This window comes from Grammomys surdaster, unplaced genomic scaffold (genome assembly GCF_004785775.1).
Source record: "Grammomys surdaster isolate TR1022 unplaced genomic scaffold, NIH_TR_1.0 126189, whole genome shotgun sequence".
Taxonomy (NCBI): Eukaryota; Metazoa; Chordata; class Mammalia; order Rodentia; family Muridae; genus Grammomys; species Grammomys surdaster.
The window spans coordinates 3,256,145-3,267,202 of NW_021620995.1; the positions used below are offsets into that span (position 1 = coordinate 3,256,145).

Here is an 11,058-nt window from a genome sequence, read left to right on the forward strand (position 1 = left end):
TTTGCTGGCTATTTTCACATGGGTGCTGGGTGCTGAGGCTCAGACTCATATTGCTATGCTTCCATAGCAAATACTTTAACAAATAAACCATCTGCTTAGCACCTTGTTTGAAAATAGTTTTTGGTCTGAAGACAGATGAACTCACTGATAAGGAACCTACAGGTATAAAAATGGATTATATATGTAATTGTATATGTGTGTATGTCTTCATATATGTCTATATGTATTGCTTATCTACATCTATATATATGTAATAACCAGAAACATAGGAATAATGGATATACATTTCAAAAGGCCATGGAGCTGTACACAAGCTTTGGACACTCTTTCTGGGCACTCTTAGCTTTTGGCAGTGGGCATGATCTCAGGCTGGACTTGACTATTAAGAGTGGGATCAGAGAGGCAAATTGAGGACCAGGTCTCGGCAGCATATTTAGTACCTGAAGAGATGACTGTAGACCCCAGGGCCTCTCCCTGTCTCTTGAGTAGCATTTCTGTTGGGACTCATGCATGATCCCGTAGGGGACAGGGGATACTCCGCAGATGAAACAGGCCTTGATGGCTCAGATCACACCTGACTTAGAAGATTAAAAGAAGAGGATAATTATTTGTTTAGGAAAATAATGTATCTTTTAAAGTATCTTACTCTCAAAATGTTAGTACTGATGATCTCTAAATTTTAGGTGATTTTCAGTTTCTTTTCCTAACTTTATTTTATTTCTTTATAAATGAATATACATTATATTTAATATATATAAGTATAATATAGTGTCCATTTGTTTGCTTATTTATTTATATTCATAACCAGACTTACCTTGTTGCAGTCAGCTGGATATGGCCCTTTTGTCCTACCCAAAATAGAAGACACGGTCAGGAGGAGTTTTTGTAGCACTAAGAGTTGTAGGGTCTTGAAAGCACAAAGCTCAGAATCTGGCCTGGAGGGCACAGAGATTTACAGTGCAAACCTTGAGAGCTAGACACTTGTTGCTCTAGGTAGAAGCAGAGTCTAATGACTCTAGGTACTGAAAGTATAAGCTTACTGCTCTTGGTTTTAATCATAGTGGCCCTGTCACTTGGCAGCTTTTAAATTGTTGGCATCCATCATCATGATCATCATCATCATCATCATCACCAGGAACCCAGGCTCATAGGATCCCATATCTGGCTCTTCACAGCCTCTGATCTCTGCCTTCTCAAGATTCTGTCCTCCCTTTCACATCCTGTCTTCCTGTCTTCCTTTCTCTGCTTCCTGTCATCCCTACACTGGTCACTTTTTGGAACTCTTCGCTCCCTGTCATCACTGACTAATGCTGCTACCTTCATTTTCCACAACCCCTCGACTGCCTGCCGTCGCCTCCATCGCTGCTGTTTAGCTGCTAATTTTCCCATCTCCTCTTTATGTTCCAAGTTTATCCTGCAGTGATGAACATCAAAAGACAAGGGGGAAAAAATCAAAACATTTGAGAGAAGCTTAACTTAAAAAGTTAGCCAATCATCACTGAGACCAATAAAAACTATGCCACAGTGTGGAAGGACCATCTTACACTTAAAGGGAATGACCGGGACCCAGTTGTCTTATGGGTCTGAGGGTTGGTATGCCTGTTTGATACCACAGAAGGCACAGCTAAATGGCTGCCAAATAGATTAATGAAATAAATAGATACCCCCACAAAGCCAGGCCCAACTATAAATAAGATGAATAACAATTGATATCCAGGGAAGAGAAATCTCCCTGCAAATTCCCTTCTTTTTCCTTTCCAGGTAAAAATGAATCACCTGTGATGTCTGCTGTTAGAAGTTCTAATCCAGATGCTAGCCTCCAAACTTATATTACTCAGACCTTTGATGGGCCATTGACAAGAACGTCAAACAGCTAGAAACTGACATCATTAATCTGAAGAAATCCCTCGTTTTGCTGTCTGAAGAGACCCTCCAAAATTGCAAAGGACTTTTATTGGACTTGACTTACTCTTTTACAATAGAAAAGACTGTATACAGCTCTTGACTATGTACAGCACTTAAAGAAGAATGTTGCTTTTACATAGACAAGACAGGGATGGCTAAAGAGAGCATGAAAAAGGTGAGAGAAGGCCCTGAGAAAAGACAGAGAGAGAAAGAGAAAAACGAGAGCTGGTACAAGAATTGATTTTCAACCTCTCTATGGTTGTCAATCCTATTTCCTCCCATCTTGGAACCATTAATTGGGTTATTTTTGCTTATTTCTTTTGGTCCCTGGGCCTTAAATAGGCTGACTAACTTTGCGAAACAACAGATAGATACTTTGGTAGCAAAATCTATTCAGATACAATATCATAAGTTAGCTATGGAGGACCACGAGACTCAAGATGAGGTTCTTACTCTATCCAGGGTGTCCCCAAAACCCATCTCCACCCAACCTAAAAGAGGGGACTTCCGCCTCTAGATCAAGCAGAGAGGGGCCACCCAGAACCCCCTCTGACTGGCGATCTGAATCCTTGCTTAGGCTGCGAGGCTAAGCACTGCAAGGGAATATAAATAAAACTTAAAAATCTCTCTCTCTGTTCCCTGAAGGACAAGCCTGACTGCACAGGGGTTGATGTCAAAAGTATCCTCTCTCCAGGAAAAAGACATCGGGATGGGTATGGCCCTCATACCTCACTGGACAATGACAGGGGGACTGGAGCCATTACAAAGTCCCCTTTAATTACTGGAGGTCAGGCCTCTATCCCCACCTTCACAAGATTAGAATTGCCACAGCCCTTCTATACTTAGAGAAGGGAGGAGATGTCAGGGGCAGCCCTGCTTACACACTGAAAACCTAAAATCAGCCATAGGCCTAAAATCAGCAATAGGCCTGTCATACATGTATACTAACACCAAGTCTTGGGTCTCAGTGGAAAAACATTGAAACAGATAGCTATAAGCTAATGTAAACAGCTTTTGTGGAAATTTACCAGCCTGAGTAGTCATAGACCTTGTAAATTGGTAGCCTTGGCAGATAGTACCAATGTAGATAAGGACAAGTGAATCATAGGCAGAGTCATAGTGACCTGTCCCCTGAACCTCCACCCAGCTGATACCCTGTTCTGAAAGGTAACACCCCCCCCAACACCCACTCTCCGGTGTTGTCCCTTTCCCCACATCCTGCCTTTTTGTGTTTATAACTCCCGTGTGAATAAGTAAAAATTACGATTTGATTTAAAAATAAATTAAAAAAAAGAAAAAGAAAAGTTTAAAAAAAAGTTAGCCAATCAGCCTTATACATATAGCCTTTAAAGGGCATAATAAGGTGTTTACACCAGTCATGATAATCCTCTATGGAAACGAAGGACCGCATTTGTACCAATCACAGTCCTTCTTCTTTGGTGGAAATGGGTGTGTAGCTGTTTGACAAACTTGTGGCTGGCCTGGTACCTTCTTGAACTATACTTGTGTTTTGGAAGCAAACAGCTGTAGTTGTAGTGTGGTTTCCTTAAGCTTCATAGCTGTCGGGTGGCAGGAGGGTAGTGCGGCTGCTTGCTTAGCTTGTAGTGCCACACTTAAAGTAGCCCAGGATTCAGGGAGGGGTGTATTAATAGCTATTAATTAAGGAGTCATAGCGTATTTAAAGAAAATCTAAACTTTTCAAAGGGTGTTTATAATTGGCCCGTTATTAATACTAATGGCACTCAAACAATGTTTAACTCCTGCCCCATTGCCTTGTCATCAAGAGCTGAATCCCTCTGGATGCTTCAATCTGGCTGTAGAATAACAAAAGGTTTGTTTGTTTCTGTGATTTGAAAGGCAAGTGTTTTAAGTCTCCTAGGCTATAAGCTATTGTAAACAGGCAGTTTTTGTGACAATTTACCAGCCTGAGTAGTCATAGACCTTGTAAATAGGTAGCCTTGGCAGATAATACCAACTTAGATAAGGACAAGTGAATCATAGGCAGAGTCATAGTGACCTATCCCCTGAACCCTCACCCAGACAATACCCTGTTCTGAAAGATATCTGTATTCCCCCTGAACACCCACATTCCAGTGTCATCCCCTTCCCCACGTCCTGCTTTTTGTGTTTATAATCCCAGTGTAAATGATTATAAATTACAATTTGAAAAAAAAAATTATATATATTAAAAAAAAAAGAGTCAAGGAGCTGAAGGGGTTTGTGGCCCCATGAGAAGAGCAACAATATCAACCAACTAGAGCTCCCAGGGTCTAAACCACCAGCTTGGGATCACATAGGGACCCATGGCTCCAGCTGTGTATGTAGTGGGGGATAGCCTTGTTGGGCATAGGTAGGAGAGGAGGTCTTTGGTCCCATGAAAGCTGGATGCCCCAGTGTGGGGGAATTTGAGGGCGGGGAGGTGGGATTGGGTGGGTAGGTGGGGACACATCCTCATAGAAGCAAGAGGAGGGGGAATGGGATAGGGGGGTTCTGGGTGTGGGGGGGATGGGGAAAGGGGGTAACATCTGAAATGTAAATAAAATATCCAATTAAAAAACCTTTTATTTTCAGATTTACGTGTATGATTGTTTTGCCTGCGTGTTTATCTGTATACCACTCCAGGTGTCCAGAACGGGAAGGACTTATTGATGTCTGTGGGCAACCATTTGGGTCATGAGAACTGAGCTTAGCTCCTCTGCAAGAGTAGCAAGTCTTCTCAATGGCTGAGCCATCTCTTCAGTAACCTAAAGTATTTGTTGTTATTGTTGTTATATTTTCAAACTTTATTTTCTGTGGATGACTGTACATTGTAAGCTGTACAACCACATCCATGTCATTATCGTCTTTGCCTCTTCACATTTAATTGGCCGATCAGTCTCTCCTTGAGTGATAGTCTTATCAAGCTAGAGATCAGTGATCCTTGCCGTCATAGCACTTGAAGTCACCTTACAGCACAGCCATCTTTCTGTGGGGCTTCTACAACGGTTTGCATTTGTGTGCTACACAGCACACAATAGTGTGTTACAAAGCAAAGCAAAGCAAAACGAAACCAAACAACAACAATAAAAACAGATCAGAGAAATGGCTGTGGTGGAGAGCGTACAACATCCTCTCTTTTGAGCACACACACAGCTGGACTCTAGCTCTCAGCACTCCTTGCAGTGATGTCACAACGTTCTCTTCCAGAAAGTGTCAATATAGTAATAGTTGCGACTATCCCACTAGGCCGTTAACACCATGCTGCCTTCTCTGTGACCTTTTTTTCCTTCAGGTTGGTTGCCTCCCACCCTCCTGTGACACCTCCCCATTTTTCCACCATTCTTTGACAGTACAGACAAAATTACATGCTGAAACTTTGAAGCTGTGTCAGCCTGGGGTTCTGCGTGACCTTGGGGAGCACCAATCCTCCCATCTGGTCTGCTCGTCAAAGCTCTGCAGTTCACCCAATGAGCAGGCTGCCCTGAGCCTGGAGACTTCATGGTTTCTGGTTTCTACCCTACTGCCCCCTCTAAGTCAGGCACAGTCTCAAGAGTTGTTCACCTATAACTCAAGAATGAAATTTACTTCTCTAATGCCTTTTGTACAGTCCCCTTCAGACAAATTCTCAAACACTGTGTGGTGGTTCACCCATGAATATCAGATTTACCTCATTAGTTAATTTGATCTCCCGGGTGTGAAACTGTTCATCTTTTCACTCAGTGTGAATCAGAGGCACGCTCTGTGGGGGTACATCTCAGATACAAAAAAGTGGAACAGAGCAGTATTTTCCACAAGGCCCGTTTGGTTGGTTACAATCACAGACTGGAATGCAATCTCCAGGCAGAAACCGCAGTTTTGAAAGTGCAAAAATAACATCTAGAAGTCTCATATGTAGGGGAACCCAAAGGTTTAAAATGACAGTTACAACAAACGAAAATGAAATAACATGTGCTATCCTGGAACAGGCTGCGGAAACGTGAGAAGGGCTGTTTCTTCCTTGAGCAAGCCCTGTGTTGTGACTGCTCTTCTGCAGCCTGTGTCAGATGTTTTCCGGGAACAGCTGAGTGATTTCTATATAGCCCTCACATCTGACTCCAGAAACCTTGAGAAGACATATGAATATTTACTCAAGACTTGGGGAACAAGCATTGCAGCGATTTTGTATAGAGAAATGAATTCCAGTTTCTCTTCACCAATCCACCTCACCAAGCATCCCTTCCCTTGATTTCTTTTTCTTTTTCCTTTTCTTTTTCTTTTTCTGTCTTTCAATGCATCTGAACTGCAGCCTCCCTTCTCTCCCCTCTTCTGGCACCCCTCTTCCTCTCCTCCAAACCCTTAGGAAAAGAGCAAGCCTCCCAGTGATATCAACTGAACACATCATAACAAGAAGCAATAAGACTAGGCAGAAACCCTCATATCAAGGTCGAATGAGACAACCCAATAGGAGGAAGAGGGACTGGTAAGCAGGCAAAAAAGTCAGAGATACCCACACTCCCATTGTTAGGGGTCCAACAGAAATCCCAAGATAAGCAACCACAGCATGAATGCAGAGACACCAGGAGAATACCATCCACTGAATCAACTAAGCAGGGATCATAACGGTGCACAGAGATTGAGGCAGCAACCATTGAGCCTTCGACAATCTCTTTATATTTCTCCCTCTTTTTTTCCCCACTCTTTGTGCTAATCCCATTTGGTTGTTTTCTATGTAAATCCTGCTACAGGCTGCAAATAATTCCACCCCTCTAACACACTGACCTCTTTAGAAAGATTCAGAAGACAGCATGTGTGATCAGAAAGAAAGAGGTTATGGGTTCCTGAGCACTGTCTGCCATATCCTAGGATCTGCATCCACGACTTTTAACTGACTAGTTTTTAAAAAATCAGGTTTTCTGGTGGAGGATTCTGGATATGATGTTCAGAGATGGCACCTCGAAAGGGGAAGGAAAAGAAGGCAAAAAACAAAAACAAAAACAAAAACAAAAACTAAAAAGAACAGGTCATCAGCCTTGGACCTCAGGTGGCTGAAGGAGAGAATGTATTTGGTGTCTGCCACATCTTTGCATGCTTCAATGATACCTTTGTCCATGTTACCAATCTTTCTGGCAAGAAAACCATCTGCTGAGTGACTGGTGGAATGAAGGTAAAGGCTGACCGAGATGAGTCCTCTTCATATGCAGCCATGTTGTGTCGCTGTCCACTCCGACCCTCGGAAAGAAACGGCAAAACACGGAGTTCTTCTTCCCAACGCAGTTTATTCAGGAACCCTTACATTCTTCAAAAAGCCCCCAAGCCTCTCCTCCACCGCCCTTAAATCCCTCTGCCTTCTCCAATCAGAGCCTGCCACGTCAGTGCATGTGATAGGACAGTGGGTATGGCAAGATCTGACGTTGCCCTACGTAGCAGATGGCCTGATTATGCATAGCAGTGAGCCTGCACAATATTGCCTGTGGGTGTGGCTTCTTCAGGGGCGTATGAGGAAGTCAGGTGTTAGCCCCAGGCGCCATTTTGGAATGGCTGCCACACCTGCTTCCTACAATGTTGGCTGCCCAGGATGTGGCCCAGAGGTGCAAGGAGCTGGGCATCACTGACCTGCACATCAAACTCCAGGCCACAGGAGGAAACAAGACCAAGACCCCTGGACTAGGAGCCCAGTCAGTCCTCAGAGCTCTTGCTCTGTCTGAGATGAAGACTGGTCAGATGGAGGATGTTACCCCCATCCTCTCTGACAGCACTCGAAGGAAGGAGGGTCGTCTTGGTCACTGAGAACAGGACTTCTCAAATTATTTTCTGTTAATAAACTGCTTTCTGTAAGCTAAAAAATAAAAAATCAAAGGGTTGAATGGGAATGGTTGGAAGAAGGAAAGAGAAGGGAAGATGATGGAATTACAATTTCAAAAACAATTAGTCTTAAAATATCAGAAAGAAAATTGCATCTGTAATGAACATGTATGGGCTGTAATTTTAGTTGTCACGGTTCCCTAAACAACTCAGTACAAGTCTTTACACTATATTTACATTATATTCAGTTCTATAAATAATCTGAAGATGATTGTAATCATACAGGAGTATATGTATATGCTTTATGCAAACACTATACCATATTATGTAAGGGACACCAGTGCCTGTGTGGTTTAATATCTGCTGAGAAGTTCCTATAGCCCATCTCCCAGGTACCAAGAGGGCCAATGGTACTAATCTTTCTGTGTTTATCATAATGAAATCTCAGCTTTATGGTTCTGTATTATTGATCAATAATCTCTTCTACTCTCTTTCCCAGTAGCTCTGTAGCCTTTAACTGAATGGACTGTGAAAGTTTGGGGAAGGGTTAAGGTTCAGAAACTGTGGCAAAGTTTTTATTTCTACTGAGATCCATTGAGATTCTTAGTTGTCTGTCCGGTGTCTGGAGTGATGTACAAATCTACTAACAAACAGCAGAGACTGTACAGAAAACCTGTTATGATATAAACATTATTTATTAATTGCACAGACAGTACATTTTATCCAGTTTTCTAATTTTACAGAGTTCATGAGAGAGAGATTTTGTGACTCTTACTCATCCTTCATACATCTCTTTGAGGCCAGGACTCTTCAGGTTATTTTTCCAGAGCATTGCTTGAAGCAAATCGAATTGGAAGTTCTTCTCCAGCACTCTAAGGGCTGTGGCCCTACCTCTATCTTCAGCTTTCTGGTGAGGAATCCACCAATTACCAGGCAATGCCTAGTTCTCTTGTTCCCGAAGGCCTGAGTTGAAATTTCCATCAACAGTGAAGGCAGATATGCTTCAGAGACCTGGCCACAGCCAAAGAGCCAAATCTCTGAGCCAGCAGCTGAGGTTCCAAGTCCCAGAGGTTCCTTTTCATGTCCTTATTGGAAGATAAGGCCCTGGAGTAGAGCTAAGGATACAGTGGGACTCAAATTTCAGTGCCCATTTCCTTTGGCTTGAGCCCTCCTGTGGTTGGCAGCCCCCCAGGCTACTCTCTCCTAGAACCTCTGCCATAGCTTTCTGAGTGACCTAGGGGCCTTGACACAGTCCCGCCATCCACCATTGTTTCCTTTGTGACCTTTACAGACGCCACATAAGCTTGTGGGTTTTTCTCTCTGGTTCTTTTCTCCTGATATGAAATAAAATTTGCTTCACATTAATCACCCCGGGATTCCTAGACACTCAGCATTGAGTGCCTTTTGTAGTTCTTTGCTGTCTAACATTGCATGCGTTGAGAAGCATGGCCACCCTGCCCTTTCAGAACAAAACCCGGTGTGACATCAGCTTGCTCAGATGAAAGGCCAAGCCTGTTTTGGTAACTTCTGTTTGGCTTATTTGACTTTGGTGAGATCGCATTAAAGTTTCATGCTTTCCGAGTATGCAAAATTGATGTAGCATAAATTAGTTGGCGGATCCGTGCATTTTTGCTCTATTGTTTGAAAATGACTTCTCTGGGAAGCTCCCTAGTGAATACAACTTTGTCTGCACGGTTCTGAGACAAAACACCACTGTTAGTAGTTTTCATAAAATACATCTGTGGAGAAAAAGAGGGTCCTCTGAAAAAAGTCAGACAAAATGGCTATTTTTACATATCCCTTATTCGTCCCACAATTTCTAGAGAATGTATATCCCACAGTAACATGGACGATCTAACGACACCTTTATACCAGCAGTGTTAAAAATTCGAGTGACAGACTTAATTTCACACCTCCAGTTACTTTCTGAAATAAACACATGAAAGCACACAATGGCAGCTCATAAAGTAGAGGGGGTTGTGTTGGCCTTAAATTCCTGGTAATTTAGCACACAAAAATTCCCTTAATAATGAATATAATAGATGTTCAGCTTGGAATATCTTACATATAGAAACTTGATGCACTTATAAGAAAACAAAGTCTCTTAATTTAGTTATGTTCCTTGTTACAAATACAATGTAACAGGTTTGACACTTTCAGGGTTAGCTTCCCAAAGCAAAGATACCCTCCCTTAACTTAAAAATTTCTTAAGGTTTATGAAAAAGGTGTGTTTTGTAGAAATAGCATTATCACCTTAATGTCAGACGTGTTAGTTTCCAAACTAAAATGTTATGTGTGTTCCTGTTCCCTGGCATGCCTACCTGCTCTCTAAAACTCTAACTGCTCACCTACGCGTATCCTATGGCTTCAACTTAAGTCAGTTCCCAGGAACATGAGCCCCACCAGCTCAACTGGCTGCCACTGTGTTCTTCTAGAGTGTGTTCTTCTAGTGCTAAACACATGAATCCTGTGCTTGTCTTCTCTCTGACAAAGGTTTCATGTGTTGGTGAAGTTTTGCATGACCAGTATTGAGCACAGAATAAATGGGCTTATGTTATGGACTGACACCTGAACAGCTTATGATGGGTTCTTTCATCTAATTGTGAATTTTTTTTTTAAACTATATACAGGGAGTTGACTAAGAATAAGAGTTGTTGGAACAATCAACAAAGATCATTCTCTGATGGATATCTGGATCATCTTTCATTAGCCAGATTGTTCATTAATTACTTTTGACATAGTTGAAGGCAAGTTTATTAAACATTATGGCAGGGATTATACAGGACACTATGATATTGGTGATTAATAAGACAAAGCTCTTGTGGCTGGGGACATGGCTTAGTGGCTGCTATACAAACCTGACGATCAGAGTCCAAATCCCCAGTGCTCACATACAAGGGGCAGGTATAACAGCCACCTGCAATCCTAGTACTCAGGGACAAGGGCTCTCTGGGGCAGGCTGGCTAGCTATAATAGCTGGGGTTTTTATGCTCTGAGTTCAGCGGAGACCCTACTTCAAGAGAAAATGTGAAGAATGAGCAAAGAGGACACTTGCCATCCACATTGGGCCTCCATATGCACATACTTCTGGTGTTCCCACAAACACACACACACACACACACACACACAGAGAGAGAGAGAGAGAGAGAGAGAGAGAGGGAGAGAGAGAGAGAGAGAGAGACAGAGACAGAGACAGAGACAGAGAGATGGGGAGGGGAGATGTCACAAAGACATAGCTTATAGCTTTTGTTTTTAATAACCAAATCAGGTAAGGGATATATAGGCATGCTTCTAGGACCTTGTCTTAGTTAGAGTTCTACTGTTGTGAAGAGACACTATGACCAAGGCAACTCTTATAAAGACAACATTTAATTGGGGCTGGCTTGCAGGTTC

At 42.5% G+C, this 11,058-nt stretch overlaps 1 pseudogene; it reads left to right on the forward strand.

The window, feature by feature from the left end:
- The first annotated feature begins 1,555 nt into the window (after positions 1-1,555).
- On the forward strand, positions 1,556-7,650 carry LOC114613125 (annotated as a pseudogene).
- The last annotated feature ends 3,408 nt before the right edge of the window (positions 7,651-11,058 follow it).